At 38.6% G+C, this 22,293-nt stretch overlaps 2 long non-coding RNA genes across 2 annotated transcripts in view; both read right to left on the reverse strand.

Moving 5' to 3' along the window:
• Positions 1-12,320, reverse strand: part of LOC149896271 (uncharacterized) — a 79,162-nt gene extending 66,842 nt beyond the window's left edge. The window contains exon 1 of the long non-coding RNA XR_016458341.1: positions 12,191-12,320. This is a non-coding gene — a long non-coding RNA (uncharacterized LOC149896271). The remainder of the gene's footprint in view (positions 1-12,190) is intronic.
• On the reverse strand, positions 5,806-8,868 carry LOC149896275 (uncharacterized). The gene is made up of 2 exons (XR_016458364.1): positions 6,231-8,868; positions 5,806-6,117 (listed from the first exon to the last, which is right to left on the reverse strand). It is a non-coding gene; the product is annotated as an uncharacterized LOC149896275 (long non-coding RNA).
• Positions 12,321-22,293: the final 9,973 nt, after the last annotated feature.

Consider the following 22,293-nt stretch of genomic DNA (forward strand, 5'->3'; position numbering starts at 1 on the left):
ATTATTAGCACTTGTGAACAGGTAGCCATGTGTGGAGTCTTTGTGTGAAGTGTGGAATATTTTGTTTTCCCCTTCGCGACCTTATGCCACGTACAACTCTCTGTGACTAAAGACGTCCGATCTTAAATCTATGCCAACCCTATTAATGGTTTGGCCTTGACTCTTAAGAATGGTCATTGCATAACACACCTGAAGAGGGAATTGCAATCGACACATTTCTATTGGACTGTTATGATCAATGGGAGCTTTAAACATGATTCGCGGTATAAAAAACAATTCGGCTATTCCCGGTTTCCGATCTGTCATCAATCGAGGTGAAGTCGCTACGATTATAACTTTTGTACCATTCACTAAATGATCAGAAAAACTAAGGTTAAGAATAATTATGCAAATGCATCCTACTTTTAATGTGAGATCGTGTTTTGGTATACCTTTAGGGTGCATACTATTCAACACGTCTACGCCTAAATACAATTCGTCAGTGTCATACATAGCAGTTTTATCTACTGAATAGAAATGTAAAAGGTCGCCTGGCAAACCGTCTAATATAGACCTATTTATTTCCCTAATATTAGAATTGTGTGTCGAAAGAATGGCCCTACATATACAAACTTCTGGCTCGTGTTTTAAAAGGAAATCCGATAAGGGCGATGATTTTACTGATGCATTAAATATATCTGAATAAAACTTGGCGTTTGTAACTACGGGCGGAATCTGATGAAATTCTCCGGCAAAAACGACTTTTCCCCGGAAACTTTTATTAAATAAGACTTTGTCAAGTCTTGCAAAGACCTATCTAACAAATGAATGAGGTACTTGTGTACCATCGGCCCTTCTTTGTTAATAATTAAATCGGAGAGTAGTATGAGTTCAGCTTTCTGGGTTCTGTTTGTTACATACCAATCGCCAAAATCGTCATTAGCGCTCGACGGATACTGAAACATGCTACGTGCTGTGATGCTGTCATACCGCCGTCATAGTTCTGCGATACCTGATCTCACAGTGCACAAAACTACACCGTTGAGTACGCCCCTCACGTACGCTGCTATCGTATATAATAGCAACGTTTTACCAGTGCCTGTCCTGCCCTATTGCGAAATCCATCATCAGTGAGCAAATGTTGCACATATTCGAACACTTGCCGCTGGTCATGAGACAGCTTGGGCGTCCAAACCAAAAACAAATTCGCGTAACCCGTCTCCATCGTGGAGCCTTCTCATGACCTAGTTCGGTGGTGTCATCGTGCGCATTAGGCAAACAAAAAAATTACTCAAACAAACACGTACCATGTTTTTGCAATAGACGGTCGATTTGAACAAAGGCCTTGTACGCTCTATCCGGATCGTTACTTACGCGGTTAATTATGTCTTCAGCTAGCTTATTTTTAAAATTTTCCCACAATGTCGCTACTGCTACCCCGTTAACAGCCAATAATACGAAAAAGTTACGCAGGCGTGATCCGGTCAAAAAACATGAAGCTTCCTGCATAACTATCTCGTATTCGGCTACATCGTTGGCGATAGCAATAGTTTTAACGGCCTCTGGAATATGTTACAATTTGGACCTGTAATCTTAAATAAAATTGTTCACCTCTGTTGGGCGCGACCCAAAATAAACGCGTCACTATTTCTCCGTTATTCAAATGTAAATGGTTGTATTTTTTGTCTAGGGGCGGCTGGAATGAACGATGTACCCCTCGTAAAAATCGAAATTTACATATCGAATTCTTCACCGAGGGGACGATTAAAGTACGTGACGATATCCGATTCAGAATTTTGAACTGCACTCGCTTCATTTCCCGCCTTATTTCGTAGTATCCCCAAAAAAAGAGTCTATTATTTCGTATGCGAACCATATCGGCTTGTAAACATCGTCGACACCTGCTCTAGAGTTTTCTGATTTCTTAACTTTATTTTTGTACCCTCTGTAGCTTGCAAATAACGATGTTTTTTTGTTTTTTAAGTCATCAATGGATATTCCCATCAGTTCACTTAGACGACACCACGCATCATAGTTTTTTAGTTTATTTTTGTAGTCTTTTAAATTTGTATTCTATAGCACGGGTTCCGCTTGGAAATATTCCAAAAATTTCAACTCAAGTTCGTTTGTCCAAGTTACGCTCATATTGACGCCATAAGGTACACAATTACTTCCGTTCAAGTCGGCGGCGTTCGATTGGACACTGATTCTAAATTAAAATGACAATCGTATCTAAGAAGAAGGGCAGCATTGTATGGTACTATCCACAAATCACTAATTTCTACATCCCTCCCTACGTATTGAACTGTGGCGTATTCTTACTGTTACGCATTAATAAACCCTTTATCGTTACTATGTACCTCTGTCTCTGGTTTTGGGAAATAGCTTGTACATTTTTTTATTCACTATCTCAACATTTTAAATCTCTCTAACATGTCTAAACATTTTTAAATGTGGTGGACCGCATGGACCATGAACCATATAATCTAAAACTGCTTTCCTCAATTTTCTATCGACATATGAAGCGTCAGAAATGTCTGCTCTAATAAATTTATCTACATCAGTACCGTGAACGTTTCCACCACTCTCGACTGCAAAACAGATATGATCGTGTGGTAATCTCCGTTTATGGAACTCTATTACTTAAATAAAAAATAAATAAAAATAAAAAAGCCTTTTATTTCCACACAACAGTTTTACAATTTTAAAATTTTTTTAGTAGAACATATTAATTTAAATTAGACAGTTTTACAATTTTACAATTTGTGTTAGTAGATGTGAAATTTATTATCAATTACTACATAAATATTAGTTGTTGTCTTTGATCCCACATTGGGTGAAGGCCTCCTCCATCTTCCTCCACTTGTGCCGGTCTTTACCGCAGGAAACCCAGTCCTTCCCAGCTATATCTACAATGTCATCAGACCACCGTCTGACTGGTCTACCTACAATCCTCAATCCTTCTGGTCCTTTCCACAATGATGTTTCAAATGTCCAACGTCCGTCGGTATAACGACTTATGTGTCCAGCCCATTGCCACTTGAGTTTCAGTGCCTGTGTGATAGCGTCAGTTAAATTTGTTTATCTATTACTTACAGAGTATAAAATAAAATTACCAAACTAAACTGACCTTTGCGATCTCTCAAAAGTTGTTGTAATTTAATGTTAAAAAGTCTAGCTCAAATTGAAGGCGAATGAAGACCTGTTGTTGAATTTTGTATTTGGGATTTCAAGTTAAAGTTAAAAGATAAGATGGCAATCTTAATCTGTTTACTACTGCCATAGCACCCATATATTTTTGCTTCATATATGAGTGAATAAAACAAAAACATTATAATGTCCAAAAGATATAAATTAAACACTTTGATTAATTAATCTGTCTTTAATCGCAGATCACTCACTATAAGTAGATCACAATACCAGCTTACATATAACAGTCAAGGTATATCTGTTTAGAACACACTTTTCTTATACAATCTAAGTCTATAATAACAATATCAAGTAATTAAACAGATAACAGTGTCTTTTCACTAAATAACTCACTCACAATACTTTCTTATAAAAGATAAAATATTACAGTGTTAACGCTATCGCTCCTTAAAACCAACTGTCGGAGGCAAGATATGAAAATTTTCTGCCTTTTTACCAAAAACAATTAATTATGAAAAAACTACTACACTGTTAACATTCAATTGTAATTTTTTTGAAAACCGAAGAATGAGCGATCAGTTTAAAAAAAAAACTTGCCCAAAACTTGCATCACCTCAAAAAGAAAAGGGTCATAGCTCAATAACCATCCATTTTTGACCCCTGGTTAGCAGGACTTAATTTGTTGCAAATGACCTCTAGTATAACCCCTTTGAAGGATCACGTCGAATTACCAGTCACCCTGTATATCTTAAATTGCTGTTGGTACATCTTTTTTATTTTTATTTTTAATGATTTTGGTGGTAACTTGACTGGAGCGTCCGTGAACTTCAGGACTATTTGACGCAGCTGTTGAATGTTACACCTCTTCATTTTGGAATAATAGATTTTCTTCGGGACATTCAAGAAAAGGAGCATATGTATAGGACTTATGATTTTTTGCACCAGATCCAGATAGTGTATTTTGAGATTTCTGCAAGACTATCCTATAATAGTCGCGTATGTGGTTCCACTTCTTTTTTATGTTATTCCCTATAAACAAATTTAATTTATGTAACTTAAACTTAACCATTTATAAACTACTAGCTTCTGCGCACGACTTCGTTCCCGTAGAACTTAGAGTTAGTGTTGCCGAACTATCGATAGTTTGACTATCGATAGTTGACCTTGAAAATAAGTCAGAATATCGATAGCACTATCGATAGCGTTAATCATGAAATACTATTGATGAACTGCAATAGTATCGATAAAATCGATAGTATTGATTGCCAATAGTTGCTATACTATCGATACTGTCGATAGTATCGATACTATTGCTACTGAATATTGCAACTACAATCGATACTATCGATAGTACTGATACTATCGATAGTTTTGAGCTATCGATAGTAGTAAATTGTGCAATAGTATTGTTCACGATTTCTTGGTATAATGGGTCAGTCAATGGGCTTATTGGATTACGAATTAACGAACTAAAAAAAATGGATTGTACAAAGCGCCAATAGATAACTTGAAAAGTATTATAACCAAACATCTAGTTCTCTGTCATCCACTATAATATTATTGATAAAGCAATACTATCGAGAAAAAGGTCACTATCGATGGGACGATATTATTGATAGTATCGACACTATCGATAGTATCGATAGTTCGTTCGATATTGAGCTTCGATAGTATCGACACTATCGATAGTATCGATAGTTCGTTCGATATTGAGCTTCGATAGTATCGATACTATCGATGGTATTGCTATGTGTCGATAGTATTTACGCTTATAGGACTATCGATACTATCGATAGTATCGACACTATCGATAGTATCGATAGTGCTATCGATACTATTGCTTTTCCCCAACTATCGATAGTTAATCGATAGACTATCGATAGTGGACTATCGAGCGGCAACACTACTTAGAGTAGAGTAGAGATAAACTACGATAACATGGCGCGCCCCTCCAAATTACTGTTTCAATGTGTGTAGTGACATCCTTACGAAGGAGTTTGTATGTAGTTGTACGTATTCGTCTTTAGTACTTTACGTCCAGATTTGTTGGTCAACTAATCATAAGTTGCCGAGCGCCCAAGACAACGCACGTGTCGTTTTCATAGAATACGTCAGTGCAGCGCCATTACTAATAATAATGAGCGATTAGAGCGTGACTAGTCGAGCAACAAATCCGTGGATTTGTTTTTGTTTGACGGCCGTCTCATTACGCACACATGCGTTGTGAATCTTGGTGGTGCATTGTAAATACTTTCACAAATACTTTCAAACGTTTTGAATTTTGGAGGGGCGCGCCATGTTATCGTAGTTTATCTCTAGTATGAGTTCAGCTCTCTGGGTTCCGTTTGTTACATACCAATAGCCAAAATCGTCATTAGCGCTCGACGGATACCGAAACATGCTGCGTGCTGTCATACCGCCGTCATATTTCTTCTATACCAGCTGGTGTAGTCTCGACACATCAGTCGACATCGATCTCGACCGAAATCGGTCGGTAACTAACGATTTTCAGTAACTATAGTATGGACCTAAAAAATTGAGTGTTGTTTTTCCAAGAAACTTACCTTGATATTATGGAATATATAGTAAATTAAAATTAGTTACATAAATTTTTCGCATTATTACAAATACAATTGCATATGAAAAAAGAACATGTTATGCACAAAAAAATAATCAAATTCGATATTTTTTTATATCAATCGTTTAATTAATGTTCTATTTATTACATATTCATGGAATTCTAATTCTAATTCTAGCGCTCCTTTTACGGGCAGCTTTTTTTAAATTTTCCCATTTTAACTTTAGTTGATCGGGTTTTCGAGGACAACTTGTAATGGCGGAATTAAAATGACTTGTTATCTTTAACCAGGCTGCTTCCTTCAACTGATTATTTGCGGCGTTTGTGACTTTACTAGTCACTACTGAATTGGTTTCCACCAAATTAATCAGTTGCATGACCTCTTCTTTAGTTAAAGGCTGACTCTTTATCTGAAACAAACATAAACGTTATTAGAGCTACCATAAAAGAACGAAACTTAAATTTTATGTGACTAAATTCAAAACATTCTAAATTATGAGGTTAGATTAAGGTAAGTACTTACACCATTCATTTTTCGACAGGATAATAATTCTGAACCAGTGTTCCCTAAAATTATAAATTATTACCTAATAACTGCAAAATGGAGGCAAAACAAACGAAATAAAACAACGATACAAAAGAATGCACTGCACGCCAACAAAAAAAAAAGAACTGTCAAGTGTCAACTGACGTTTAACCACAGAGTGGGTCATAGCGGGGGGACCACGGGTAATACGCCATAACAACGTAGTTTCGTTCCACATTTTTTACCATGATGTCTTAGTAGTTTGTATGGTATTGTTTTGTTACCAAACACGGAGGACTTTACCATTTTTGTTACCAACTCATAACACAGGGACGAATTCAATAAAATAAGGATTTTAAAAATAGTTTTATTTATTAAGTTATTATTAGTGAAAACAAAGGTCTAAAAATCAACTTGACAAAATTTAAAACTTAAACGACTAAAAGTGGTGATTCTTCTTGCGGTTCACACATTTCCGTATTTTCTTCTGAATCCGGAATTTCCTGAATATTATGATAGTCTACTCCGTCCTGGCTTTTCCAGTTTTGACCGTAATGCTTTTCCAAGAGGGAATTAACGTCCCGTAACTTCAAATGTTTTACCTCAACACCTTTGTTCACAATATGATTTTCCATTTGCAACATTCTTATCTTTTTGCATATATTTTCGTACTAGCCCGTTTTTGTTTTATAAAAAAGTTCACCATTCACTAAAACATTATTATCACGTTTGGAACGTCTTAAGAAAAATCGCTTGCACTGCGAAAAGTTTATCTTCCATTGCCCATGTGCCTTTACAATACTTTCTGTAGAATCGCACCAAGCCGAAATAGCGGGTGGCTTCTACTACATTAGGGAAAATTACGTTAACACAAAATCGATGTTCAGAAATAGTGAGCAGCAAAAACAATGCACCACGTACCTTAAAGATGCTGCAGCACTCGATGAATTTGCGCCAATTATCCGATGCGATACACGTGTTCTCAATGCCCGCCGCGCGCGCACAGCAGATGAGCGGCTCGATCGAAGGCGGAAGTACAAGTGTCGATGACTGTCGACTGCGTCGTGGTGCATGACAGTTGCGAAATAATTTGACAACCTTTGTTTGCATACTCTGTGCCAAACATCGATAATAGACACCACGATCAATTACACGGTAACGAAACACTTTCTGATGCTCCTTTGAAATCGTACACTGGAAAATCATCTCCAACTTTGACAAGGGTGGCTTGTTCTGTAATTATATCTATGTACTGCTTTGGTGAGGTGATTGTATCCAATTTGCGAAATCTCTTTTCAGTATTCCCAAATACCCGATCTGCTGGTAAATATGAGTGACCAGTTACTGGGAATACCAATTCAACGGTTTTTATTGTTTTTGGTTGTTCCAATAGCCACTTACAACGCATAACTATTATAGTTTTATTTTTATTTTGTCCACCGCACCCGTCGGCGATTAGTCTGACTGTATGAATGCCGTTTAGGTCAGTTTTATTGAGGTGGTGATACACAGCAGAACTGACTGTGTTAGAGTCTTTTTTAAAAGTGTTTTCTGTCCATAAATTAGCAAACACAATATTGTTCTTCGTCAAAGTGCATTTTGAACTTCCTTCTACGATAGTAAAGTTAAACAAATATTATGTTATTACAGTAGACAGCTGTCTACTGTAATAACATGATTGGTCAGGCAGTTTAGGTAGAGCCAAATTTTTTTGGCAGTCATAACTTAAGATTTTTACACCAGGTTCTTCAGTTTTCAATAGAGAAAAAAGCGCCTTGGCCCGTAGTATATGTACTCTCTTTTCAATAATGAGAGTTTTCTTTTAGTCTTCATCCTTTTCCAATTTAATTTTCTCCTTGAGTTGTAGACAAGTCGAACATATGTTGGTTTGTGGGGTACCGAAACCCAAATTATACTGTCTATTAAAAAGTGTTCTAAAGTATGATGACTCTTTCGCACGAGGTTCTGGACTTGATTCTGTATACAATCTATACAGTTTTCGAATGTTCAAATCACTAGATAAATATCTTCTAGATGTTTGTCCACGACAGTAATGTATGTGGCTCAGAACATTGTTAAGATTGAATGATGATTTTAAGAGAAATTGTTTTTTCTGACGACTACGCTAAGGACTTTGCCCATATGTGGGCATCATGCTTTGCTCTTGGCCATTTTGCATTTATGTTTAGAATAAACCAGTCCGGATCACAGATCTTAAAAAATAAAGAATACTTCAACATTTTTTAAATTAAAAAACAATTTAATTTATTCAGCTTGCACGTTTAACGAATGGCCATCATCATGACCACATTAAAAGCTTCTTGGTGGAGAGTTAGTGCGACGATTTTAATGTGTACAGTCGATAGCTCCAATTACATTTGCAACAGGCTGAGAAGCCCGTAGGAAATTCCTACGTGCGTCTCAGCCCCAATAGTTCCTAGTAGGAATTTTTCTTTGGTATTTTGTCTTTCTCGTTGTCAGATTGGGAACTTTATATACTTTGGTAATAGAAGGTTTTAGGTACTTTTTATACATAAAATGCTTCTTTTCTTTAACAACAAGACTTTCTATTTTAGCAAGAGTATCTAAATTGTTGCATTGAAAGAGACGTGCGGCTCCTAACGAATGCGGGTTATGGACGTGTTTATTATTCGCGTCTACTTCATGGCTATTAAAGAGGAAATATTATTTGACCTTCACAAAGATATTGTATTATTAGCGCTTGTGAAGAGGTAGCTATGTGGTGTCGTTGAATGAGGTGTGGAATATTTTGTTTTTCAGGATAAATTTCTATTGCAACTTGTTACGGCTATGACGCTGTCATATATATGTGAAACAGCCCGTTGTCGATCCAACTATCGTTAGTCTGTCATCGGTTTACTTTTAGCCGCATAGGTAGGGCATCCAATCCCGCAGCATTTTTGTGATCTCGGTATTTGCGGGATTGATATTTCTCAATCCCGCGGGATCACGGTATTGGCGGGATCCCGCAAGTGTGAATGTGGTACATTAAATTGTATATTAGTAAATATAGTGTAAGGATTTGAAGGATACAAAAGAAATAAAAATCAACATAGCTTTATTAGTTTTAATTATCAAATCAAGCAAGAAGTACGATTATATAATGACATAATTATTATTTTTTTTGGAAATGTTTTCGTAAGATACATAATGTATCTAATGTATCATCTGCCAGGCTGCTGCGAATATGTGAAGCTAAATATCCGGCAGCTGAAAAGGCCCTCTCGGCTTCTACACTAGTGAGCGGAATGCATTGTATGACAAAGATAAATATTTGCCTAGTGTACCTCCAGATTCATACAAAGTCATCTCTTTTTTTATTATGGAGTCAATAGAATTGATTTGGCACAATGTGCGCCTAGGAGAAGCAACTGAAGCCAAGGTAAGTCCCGCGGGATCCCGCACATGTAATCCCGCATTGTGTGGGACTGAAAAATGATGCGGGATCTCGGAATAACGAGATAGCGGAATACCGGGATTGGATGCCCTACGCATAGGTACTATATCAGAAGGCAATTCTTCAGGGTATAAACGAGGATGATTATGCGTAACTCCAAGTTATTTGAATGTGTAATTTATCACCAAAGTCTAAAATAGTGTCTGTGAATGTTTGAGCGTTGAAATTAAAATACTATTATCCATGATGGTGGCCTTTAATTCGCTCGTTACAATATATTAACAAGACAAAAACAGCGCACATCCGTCGTCGGTGCTAGTCGCCGCGGAGTGAAGGCTGAGGAACCATCGCGAACAACTATCGTGAACGGAAGGCGCGGGCGGGGCAACGTTTTACCAGTGCCTGTCGGACCGTCTAAATAAATAGCATGTCTACGACGCTAAAGAGCTCCACGTGTCCGACGCTAAAGTGAAATTCCCTCACGAGTCGCCACAATTTTGTCTCGGATTGGACAAAGAAAACAACTATTTTCGAGGTTGATGATGTATTACTTCGTTATGATAATACAGAAAAACTTGTATGCGAACTTTAAGTACATAGGTATTAATAATTTAAAATAAACAAAGAAAACGACTGTCGCCGACGCTAGCGATTTGATGAGTGCCGGGCGCCGGCCGCGCGCCGTCGAGCGACGAGCCGCGGTACCCCGCTCCCCGCCGCCGTCGCTTGCGCCGCCACTCGCCGCACGCCTCCCCGCTGCCCCGCGCCTGAGCTCTTTAGCGTCGTAGACATCCTGGGGGGCCGTTGGAAGGAGCTGAAGAGACAGCCGCGTTGTCTTCATGGCTCGAGGATTCTTCCAATGAATTTTCGTGTGGCAGGAGGCACACTTTATTTAATGCGCGTCTTTGAAGTCCCTTGACTGTTATAAAATCCGCAACCCGGCAGATCCCATCTCTGCCAGGGTATAACCGGTGCACTCTTCCTATTCGCCATTTCATGGGCGGCAGGTTATCCTCCTTGAATTTTGGCCTTGTAATTCTCTAGGGTCTGATTCCCTGGGTTGTCTATTTTGTCCAGTATTTGAGCTGTCTTGACTAAATCGGGGTAGTCAGAGGACTTAAAACATTGAAAATTTGGTTTTACTAGATGTAAGTAAACGATGTCATTATCTGGGATATTGTCTCTCTCCATTAGGGCTTTTACTCCTGACCTCTCTCTTGCATATTTGGAAACCTGTCCTGCTAGAGGACTCAAGCAGATCACAGCCCCCCCCTGACTGATCACCTGGTTGATGAGAGCATACGTTGTCATCTCAGAGAGAGAAGTGAGGAATCTCACGTGTGTCTTTATAGCTGAAACAACAATGTCTTCTGTTTCCATTCGCGTCATCGAGTAGACGATCTTTCTCAGAAAGGCTCTCTCAACTACGGTCTCGTTAACATGCGTCCCCCCTTCTTGGATGGGCAGGGAAACATTTGACTCTGGTGTGTATTGTATAGAGGAAAGGAAAGAAGAATATCTTTTAGAGACCCACTCTCTGAAACTCCTTTTTGTCGCAACGGGTCGACACATCACATAAGCTCCGTATACAGCTTGAAACGCGACCACTTCCTTCTTGATAAAATCTGCACAATTGATTTCTTTTGAAACCGAGATAAACCTAATAAAAAATAAAAAATTACTTACCTCGTCAAATTTAGCTCAGCTTTCTCCATTTCTGGACGAAAAATCCATTTTGAGAGTAGGTGGTCGGCTCGACAATAGCTCTTTTGATTTTGAGAAAAAGCACCCTATACTGCTTGATGGAAAACATCACTTTACGAAACTATTGATGCGAGCGGAGCACTTGCGTTCTTTGCACGCTGGCCCTCAATTGCTCTTGGCTGGTTTTCGGGATCAGTTTTGGCCTCTCGGGGGGAGGACCCTCGCGCGTAAAATAGTACGTCAGTGTGTAATATGCACAAGATTTCGAGGCAAAACTATGGAGCCATTGATGGGCCAGTTGCCGTCTACCAGAGTCACACAGAATTACCCTTTCCAAATTTGTGGAACTGATTTTGGAGGGCCATTCCTTATTTCGTCTAAAATCGGCCGCGGGAATCGCATTTCAAAATGTTATTTATGTATTTTCGTTTGTTTTTGTACTAAGGCGGTTCATTTAGAGATTGTTAGTGATTTAAGTAGCAATGCCTTTATTTCCTGCCTCCGCAGATTTATTTCTCGTAGAGGAAAACCGAGTCAGATATTGTGCGATAATGCAACTAATTTTGTGGGTGCCAATAATGAATTAAAAAAAGCATTGCAGTCAAGCATTAATTCAATATATAATTTTACAGCAGAGGAAGGCATTAAGTTTATTTTTAATCCCCCTTATTCCCCTACTTTTGGCGGGCTATGGGAAGCAGGTATAAAAAGCGCAAAGTTTCACCTTAAAAGAGTTGTAGGTAATGCAAGTTTGACGTTCGAGGAGTTGAGTACGCTTTGTACACAAATAGAAGCTGTCCTCAACTCCCGACCCATAACTCCTCTATCTTGTAACCCCAATGACCTCTCTCCCCTTTCCCCAGGGCACTTCCTGATCGGCCGTCCACTGACATCATTGCCGTCGCCTCCTGCTGCTACAGAGAGAAAAATTAAAACCAGATACCAATTGATAGAATCCTTAAGAGAAAGTTTCTGGAAGAGGTGGCATAATGAATACCTATCAGAACTTCAGAAGAGAACGAAATAAGAATAAGAATAAGAATAAGAATAAGAATAATTTATTTCGCCAAAAGCCAACAACAGATATAATGAAAAGAATAAGGAATACAAAAAACACAGAAAAAGACAAAAGTGTGGCAGACCTTTAGCAAAAAGGGGACCAACTCAGTATTAAGCTGTGCCTTCAACAGCACAGCACTGATTTTCAGTGGCCCCCAATGTTTGAAGTACAGCTACAGACCGAAGTATAGAGGGATAGAAATTATATTAATAAAATAAACAATATTACACGTTATAAATATTATACATATAAAAAGAAGGCATAGGAATGTACATATACTAGAAAATAATAACGAAAATAAAAAATTAATAAACATACATACAGATAAATAGACACAAAAGAGAGATGCTACATTCTACAGTAGGTTACGGTTGTTTTTTAAAAATAATAGCAGCAACTTTATTTTTGAAGTTATTAATGCAACGAAGGTTACGTAAGGGTGGAGGCAAGTTGTTCCAACACTTCGTAGCATTATAACTGAAACTGCCTCTGAAAGCGGTTGTGTGATGTTTGGGCACAATAAGTAGCTTTTGACTCATACCCCTGGTTTCATTGACAAGCGATTTGCGTCCTTTATCCCTACAAAAATGAAGCCTCTGGTAAAGGTACGTTGGACGCTCATTAATAATAATCCCAAAAAGAAACTTAGAAAAATGCACTTGACGTCGGCTTTCCATATTTAAAATTTTAGCTTCATTCAAAAAAGGACTGACGTGATGGCGCGGAGGAATATTCCAGCAAAATCGCGCGCAACTATTTTGTACACGTTGTATAGCCTTTTTAGTACGTACGAGTAATCTGGAACCATACATACAATCAGTGTAATTGAATTTTGATAAAATTAGAGAATCACACAACCGTATACGAAGCTCAGTGCTTAAAAAGGGTCTAATTCGATATAGTAGTTTAAGCCTGTAAAAGCAATTAGAGATAATAGTGTTAAAATGGTTTTCAAATCTGAGGTTTTCATCAAACACAATACCTAAATTTCGAGCTTCATGTACTCTTTCAATAATCTTTCCCGAAATAGTAATAGTAGGATTGTGTGATTCTATCTTGCTAACAATTTTGGGGCTGCCTAAGATCATATATTTAGTCTTTGCAGGATTCAAAACTAACTTGTTACGTTCTGACCATGAATATATGCGCTCTAAATCAGAATTCAGTGAGACCAGTGCTGTATCTGTATCCTTCGGATTAAAAGATATAAAAAGTTGAATGTCGTCGGCGTACAGGTGGTATTTGCAAAATTTTATTTCATTGACAACATCTGCACTGTATAAAATGAACAATAGTGGTCCCAAAATAGATCCTTGTGGAACCCCTCTATTGATCGTACGACAGGTTGAATAGGCCATATTACCATCTATTTGGGGGACAGCAACTGTTTGAGTCCGACCATTAAGATAGCTGGCAAACCATTTAACTGTATCTGAACTAAAACCGTAGTATGTAAGCTTCGAGAGTAGAAGAGTGGTATTGATGGTATCAAAGGCACTCGCCTTCAGACAAAAGACAGAAATGGCGCTCGCCTTCAGACCAAATAAAGGAAGGATCTATGGTCGTTTTCAAGGAGGATAACCTGCCGCCCATGAAATGGCGAATAGGAAGAGTGCACCGGTTATACCCTGGCAGAGATGGGATCTGCCGGGTTGCGGATTTTATAACAGTCAAGGGACTTCAAAGACGCGCATTAAATAAAGTGTGCCTCCTGCCACACGAAAATTCATTGGAAGAATCCTCGAGCCATGAAGACAACGCGGCTGTCTCTTCAGCTCCTTCCAACGGCCCCCCAGGATGTCTACGACGCTAAAGAGCTCAGGCGCGGGGCAGCGGGGAGGCGTGCGGCGAGTGGCGGCGCAAGCGACGGCGGCGGGGAGCGGGGTACCGCGGCTCGTCGCTCGACGGCGCGCGGCCGGCGCCCGGCACTCATCAAATCGCTAGCGTCGGCGACAGTCGTTTTCTTTGTTTATTTTAAATTATTAATACCTATGTACTTAAAGTTCTCATACAAGTTTTTCTGTATTATCATAACGAAGTAATACATCATCAACCTCGAAAATAGTTGTTTTCTTTGTCCAATCCGAGACATAGCACTTTCGTTACTATTGCGAAATCCATCATCAGTGAGCAAATGTTGCACATATTCGAACACTTGCCGCTGGTCATGAGACAGCTTGGGCGTCCAAACATCTACAAATTCGCGTAACCCGTCTCCATCGTGGAGCCTTCTCATGACCTAGTTCGGTGGTGTCATCGTGCGCATTAGGCAAACAAAAAAATTACTCAAACAAACACGTACCATGTTTTTGCAATAGACGGTCGATTTGAACAAAGGCCTTGTACGCTCTATCCGGATCGTTACTTACGCGGTTAATTATGTCTTCAGCTAGCTTATTTTTAAAATTTTCCCACAATGTCGCTACTGCTACCCCGTTAACAGCCAATAATACGAAAAAGTTACGCAGGCGTGATCCGGTCAAAAAACATGAAGTTCTCCTGTGTAACTATCTCGTATTCGGCTTCAACGATGGCGATAACAATAGTTTTAGCGGCCTCTGGAATGTGTTACAATTTGGATCTTAAATAAAATTGTTCACCTCTGTTGGGCGCGACCCAAAATAAACGCATCACTATTTCTCCCTCTGTCTTTTCGTTAAAAATTTACCGTTATTCATATTGTAAATGGTTGTATTTTTTGTCGAGGGGCGGCTGGAATGAACGATGTACCCCTCGTAAAAATCGAAATATGTTACATATCGAATTCTTCACCGAGGGGACGATTAAAGTACGTGACGAGATCCGAATGAGAATTTTGAACTGCACTCGCTTCATTTCCCGCCTTTGAAAAATAGACTGGTGATTTTCTAAATGAACGTCTAACATCTCTACAGTGGACGTCCTGTGACGTTAAACTCAAAAACTCTCCAAGCAGCCTCACCAGAACCGATGTATCGTTTTGTGACGTACTGTTCTATTTCGTTATTTTTGTGTTCTTCCGGAACACTGGCGACTCGAGCCTCGTCTGGACCTTAAGGGCGCTTGTGCACTACAAGGAATTTTACTGTCCGGCATTCCGATTTTTTACGGTCCGGTGTGGCATGAAAAAACCGATGAATTGCTTGTGCACCTGTCCGTCTTTACTCGGATCAGTGCGGTACAGTTCAAGGAAGTATGGCGGTATAATGCTATCATAAATGATTGTTTTCGCATTTTACAAGAAACGAGTAAAAATATAGAAGGTGAAATATTATATTACTTCGTTATAATAAAAAGTAAAGTTCCGTAAGAGATTTAAAATGCGTGTTTCACTTATTTATTTTAATCGGTGACGAGGAGCTAAATCTATTCCCACTTGAACTTTAACTTACCAACACTTACTTAGATAATAATTATAGGTCAATGTATATAAAATAACAATACCGACTTCTCAAATCTCATTGCCAGCTAAAAGAAAGTAAAACAAGAGCTTGCTTTCAATTGGCATATGTAATAAAAAGAGTAAAATCCAAGCAAGTGGGCACTCGAAAACAATTATACCTACAGCGACTCGTAAACTCAAAAAACCATCCGGAATAGGGAAAAGTAAAATGTCGGACGGTAAAATTACGTATAGTGCACAAGCTAGTATTTAGATTAATTGCGTGCCATACCGGACCGTAAAAAATCGGAATGCCGGACCGTAAAATTCCTTGTAGTGGACAAACGCCTTTAGTCATATATTTAAAAAGGTATTTAATGACAGTTCGACTGGACACTGATTCTAAATTAAAATGACAATCGTATCTAAGAAGAAGGGCAGCGATGAATGGTACTATCCACAATTTTTGGCTTTCTACCTCTTATTTAAATTTATAATATGAATGCCATAAAACCAAAAATATAAATTTCTACCTCTTTCTCTTTTTAATAATTTTCCCAGCAGTTTTTTGGTTAAAAAGAAGCAAAGCTCTCGTTGCTAGAAAAATATAAAATAATATTATACTGACATGAACCTGCACATTGTAAAAGCGATTTTCAGGTGTCCCTTCGGCAGCACGAATGACTGGAGATATCCATTAGCTGCAGAAATATTCAATATGGCCATCTAGGAGATCTTCTTGCAACCGAGTAATTCGCACATTTTTGGTCTAAATAATCAACACCGCCTTTGGTACTATTATAAATTTATAAATAGAATGATTTCTGGCTATACTTGAAAAATCTCGAAAAAAGCGTCTGGCAGCGTAGACTGTTGATTTGGCGTGTCCACCAATAAACCTTTTTCATTTCTGAATCTTTTTGAATCAGCTCCTTGCTTTTTACTAGATTTTTATTTTCTTCACCTCTTGCTTGCCAGACCTTTAAGTCGAGTCGATATGCAATGTGCAGTATGCACTCCATGTATCTTATCCACGAATGTAACGATGAAAGCCCAAAAGTAATTGCAGCTGTATCGAGTGGTCTCTTTAAAATGTCATCAGGTTTATTCATTTCGGATGGCTTTGCTCCACATATCAAGTTTGCGAGGAAGACGTCACTGTTGATCCCGTGAATTTCTAAGAATTTTTTTTTTCATTAGAAGTACACAGGGGCTTCACCTCGACCTTTTACGGACATGTAATATTTTTTTTCATATTGTTTCATTTATTACAAATGTCATAATAAATTCCATACATTTTTTTACATAAAACAACCACACAAAAGTTCTAATTTTACATCTTTTTAATAATAAAGAGAAGCAACATAATATTAAAACACAGGTACTAAATACTTGTGTTGCCAAATTATTTTTAGATACCGTAGTTTTACATCATAATTAATATACCGTAGTTTTACATCATCTATACATATAATAAATCTGTAGAAGGGTCAATTCTGTACATTGAAAATATTGAAAAAATAAATAGCAGGGGGTGTTACTGGATCGATACCAAACCCAAATATGTGATTAAAAAAATTTTTGTCTGTCTGTCTGTCTGTATGTGAAGGCATCACGTGAAAACTAACGGTTCGATTTCGATGAAACTTGGTACAATTATACCTTATTATCCTGGGCATAAAATAGGATACTTTTTATCCCGGAAAAATACGTAGAAAAAAAATAAATCTTATTTTTTCTTAATTTTTCCGCGCGGACGGAGTCGCGGGCGGAAGCTAGTAATTAGCGCCTGACAAATAAACTTAGCGAGTGATGGGTGAGATACTGTTTTAGCAGGATATATTAATTTACTTTATTACAAAGAACATGTTACATGCGTTTCAGTGAGATATACAGGGTTATTTGTAAAACACCAGCAACCTCGCAGGACAAGATAGCTAAATTCATAAGTAACAACATTTGTTCTACGTATAGGTACATAACACTTATTACAAATAAACATAAACATATGGCCAAGTTCATGGTTTTCTAATTTAGAGTTAAACGAAATCTATCAATTTATTGGTGTTAGGATCACTGTTTGGAATCCTAATTTCGGCATTAGTAGCTGTGGTACTTATAGAGTTATAAAAAAATGGACCAAAAACCAATAATTGGATTTATCGGTTTTTGATAAAGTATTGTAGGATATATCGGTATTTGATCGGTGGAATATGAGAACTAGATAAAATGCTAAAATAGGTGGTTTCCAATCAAACAACTTTATTTAAAGTCACATAATACTTTAATCAAAAGCTTAAACTATTGTGGCTATTTATGGTTCCAGACAATCTCAATAAGCATCATGATCATGTGGTTCATGGTTGCCAGGAACATCTGCTTCGGCAGGTTCAGTGGCATATGCACTCAATATTTTTTTTGTACCAAGAAAAAGTTTCATCTTCTTCCCAGTTGTCACCAAATTGTTTTACCATGAGAGACTTTACATCTGCTTTCTTCTGAGCACTTAGACTTTTATTTACGGTAAGTGGTGCCAGTGACTGTGGATGTGCCTTTCTTAATTTTAAGATGCTTAACCGTTTTTTTCCTGGTGGCCAAGGCCAAGTGATTTTAATACTGCGTATATTTGATTCGAGTTATGTACAATGTGATGTGCGTGGCGGTTCCGTCAGTGCCCGATGTCCGCCGAAAGAGCTCGGATCCCCTTCTCTAGTAGACATAAGTGAGACTAGGGTCTAGTTGTGCAGACTTCGATTCTCTGTTTTAATGTTCTTTAAAATGCTGAATTTTCTTTCAACAAATGCATTAGAAAATGGTAGGAATAGCAAAAGGCTTACAGCGTATTTCAAATTTCTGAACAGTTGTTGCCCAGCACTGGCTTTCAGTCGAAACACTTTGTCCCAGTATGTCTCTGTGATGTCAATATCTTGCAAACATATTATATTTTAGTTTCTAACGTATTATATTTTAATATATACCTAATATCTATATTATACCAGTGTAGTTAAGTGTAACGTGCAAAATCGGAGAAGCAAAACACCATTTCCGATTATTTTAGTCCATACTTAAAATGCCGGCTGCTTAGGAGCAACGCTAGTGGTCGTGATATATCAACTGGAACGTCGTCCAGCGTTAACTCGTTCTCTAGCTGTCTCCGCTGACTCTTTTTGAAGCATAATGCATTCACAAAAATTTAGAACGCTTTGCCATGCAGATTTACTGCTTAGCATAGCATTAACTACCGTATTTATGTCGTCAGACGACAGACCGGCCTTTCAGCCCCTCCGCGTCCAATTAGCTTCACTCAGAGTACACGAGTGCACTCCAAGCTACTGAGCCCCCCCGGCCACGACAAGGCTTGGAACTGATGGGGGGGTATATGGGGGTTGAACGGAGACGGGCATCTTATCATGACCTAGCCTAAGTTCTTTCATTCTCAATCCAAACCCGCAACAAAAATCAATGTAGGGTCCGAACGTCCCATACCAATTATCCTTCTGCTCATCTCTACCATAATTTTTATAAGCAAGCCCCCTCTCCTCAGTTAAAGAGGTCCACAATGTTAAGAGATCATCTCTCTTTTTAATGTAGCTTTTGCCCATTAAAGTAATAGTGAATTCTGTTTTTTCTGACTTTTTTATAATGTTTGTATCTTTCTTCCCTGCCGCCACCTGTCTGCAGTATGTATGAAGGGTGAAAATAATGTTGGCTATTTGGATGGATATGGGAAGGTTGAAGTACGCAGTTGTCCACTCGGGCCTCCTTATAAGAACCTTTCTATCTTCACTAGTTACATTTGGAAAATAGCAAGTAAGTATTTCTTCAAATCCTCTCACAAGCAAAGTGATGCACATCTCCTTTTTATTTAAATCCAGTTCAATCTTTGGTTTTTTACTTTCTTGGATAATCTCATTGCTATCGGGGTCCACAGTTATTGCTCTTTTGACTGCCTCTTTAGTAGTTGATTGGTCCGTCTCCATAGTTGATGTTCCAGGTCTAGAAGTCATCTTTCCGTATTTCTCAATATATATTTAATTTCTGTCACCCTGTTATTTCTTTAATTTATAGGATCTGTTGATACTCAGTCTATACTTGAAGTCTCCGACAATTTGGATAGAGTTCAGATGGTTTGGCGGATAAAAGTATTCTCTTAACGTATCTCCTACAGTAGTTGATTGGTTTCAAAGTTACTTGCATGGACGCCGGCAACATATTTTACTGGAGGAGAAGAAATCTTCCTGGTGTGCCGTTACTTCCGGTGTCCCGCAAGGTGACGTATTGTCCCCTCTCCTTTTTTCTGTATTCATTAATTCTATAACAAAAATATATATTGTCATAATTATTATTAAAATTATTATCAAAGTCAATTCATGAGGTATTTGGGATTCATGCATGTGCATCTCCCTATTTCTAAAATTATGCGCAATTTGGGAAGATGGAATCTCTTTAGTTACATAATGACTAACGCCGCTCATTGGTTTTGGACCTTAATTTTGATTAAATTTTGGTTGTAGCCTAAGAACGTTACTTTGCGGATTATAATTCGGTGGTAAAGCGCCGAACATCTGTTGAGTTCGCGTCGGCTGCCTATTGAAATAATTAAATTGCGGACGACCTTAACAGGTTGATGCGTACTAGGTCTAGGCATTGGTGCAAATTGTTCGGAATTTCTTGGAACGTGTGTATTATTGAATGAAAATTGGGGCCCCAAAGGCATGGGCCCTAAATTAAATTGCTTTTTATCTAATTTTTGAATACTATTCCTATTTTGCAGATATGTTGCGTTTAGTTCCTCCTGCACATATTCGAGGGCCTTTTCCATCGTTTCGGGCCTCATACACCGAATTCGTGACCCTAGAGGTTCTTTCAACCCGCGAACATAAGCCTGAAGGGCTACTTTTTTGTAGAGCGTACGTTTTGCTTCGATTGTACTTTCGATCACTTCGTGAAGCGAAACATAAGTCATGATTGTACTAAAAAGTTGTTGGCATCTTTCGTAATATTCCTGAGGGGTTGAGGACCCCTGTGAAGCCATTGACAAGTCATTATACAAAGAGATTTCATCCCTCTTGTCGGAAAAATTATTAATTAAAGCCGACCTTATACCGGCCCAATTTTCGGGAATTCCGTCCGAATTCATAAACCGAGAGGTAGAACCGGTAATTTTATTTAAAATTCCGTTTATTAAGCATAAATTTGATAATTCACTACCTGGCCCTGTACTAACATATTGGTAATTGGTTAACTATTAGATCGCAAATTTTTATAATTAGGACTAAAAATAGGTATAAACTAGTAAAAGGAAGCAACACAGAACTATTCCTAGAACTTTCCAATTAATCTGGTTACTTTTCGGGATCGATGCTTGATTTAGCCTCCAGGCTGCAGAAACCGTAGATTATGGATACTCGCTTGGGTTTTTAAAAAAACCGGTCGGCCGCGCGGGGTCTCGGAACCGATATTTATTTCGGATATCTTCCCGCCGGGAGACCCGAGTATCTCACCGACTGCGCCAATTATGTTTTACGCAGCCGGAGGCCCAAAAAAAAACTCGAATTTACTTAAGAAATACTTTAATAATTATAGTAGTTACAATAGGTCTTGCACGATGCAAGTGCTTAATAATACTGAATATAATGCTAATTGAATTTAAAAGGAAAACTTAAAATTACGTTGCGCCAAAGGAATTCGCCTCGTTCGTACAACACGTTCCCGTGCGAACCGTTGACTCAGCGAAGAATAGGGATCCGTTGGCGTAACTAGTGCAAAAATAGCAGACAGTCGGTGCAAAACAATAATTGCCCGCGGTGCGCAAGTACACTTTGACAATCGTCGCAATCGCAACAGCCTTGGCGGCTAATTTGGGGGCTATCGCGTTCGTTAACCCATGCATCTGTTGTCATAACAAACACATAGTTATCGCAAGCTATAATAAGACCAGCGCTTTGCTATGTTTTCATAACAATGGGAGCTGCGCAATTCTTCTTCCGATGCGAGGCCATTGCAGTTCACCTGCTCGTACTTGTATAATAACAGCGTATACCGCTACCAGCTGCGGTCCGAGTCTCGGTCTGGCTTTGGACCAAATTGCCGCGATGAGAAGCGGGTGCTGGTCGTTGACACACCGCATGCAACCACTTTGGATTGTGTGAGAGAGCCTTCTTCCCTGCGTACGATGATACCACTCGTTCCTTGCCCTGGACCTCGAGATATGGCCCGTACGTTTATCTGCCGCCGAGTGAATGCGCTTTATAAATAATCCATCTATTTCATACATCATTTTTAAACTGTCTGTTTCACTTAGTTTACGGAGCTAATCATCCGCTCATCTTCCAATAGATTTGGTAATTCGTTTTGTAAGAAGTGTAAGTACGCCTCTCCAGTCAGTGCCTCAGGTAGCTCAAAGGGTCCTATTATTAATTTACCATTTAGTATTCCGGTCCACATGTTCACTTTAAATCGATATTGGGACCGATCTTCTCTATGTAGGTGGGGATTTTCTACGTGCCACTCGTGC

This window comes from Colias eurytheme, chromosome 29 (assembly GCF_061535395.1).
Source record: "Colias eurytheme isolate Ceu_HAF_F1 chromosome 29, ilColEury1 Martin Lab GWU primary, whole genome shotgun sequence".
NCBI classification, from domain to species: Eukaryota; Metazoa; Arthropoda; class Insecta; order Lepidoptera; family Pieridae; genus Colias; species Colias eurytheme.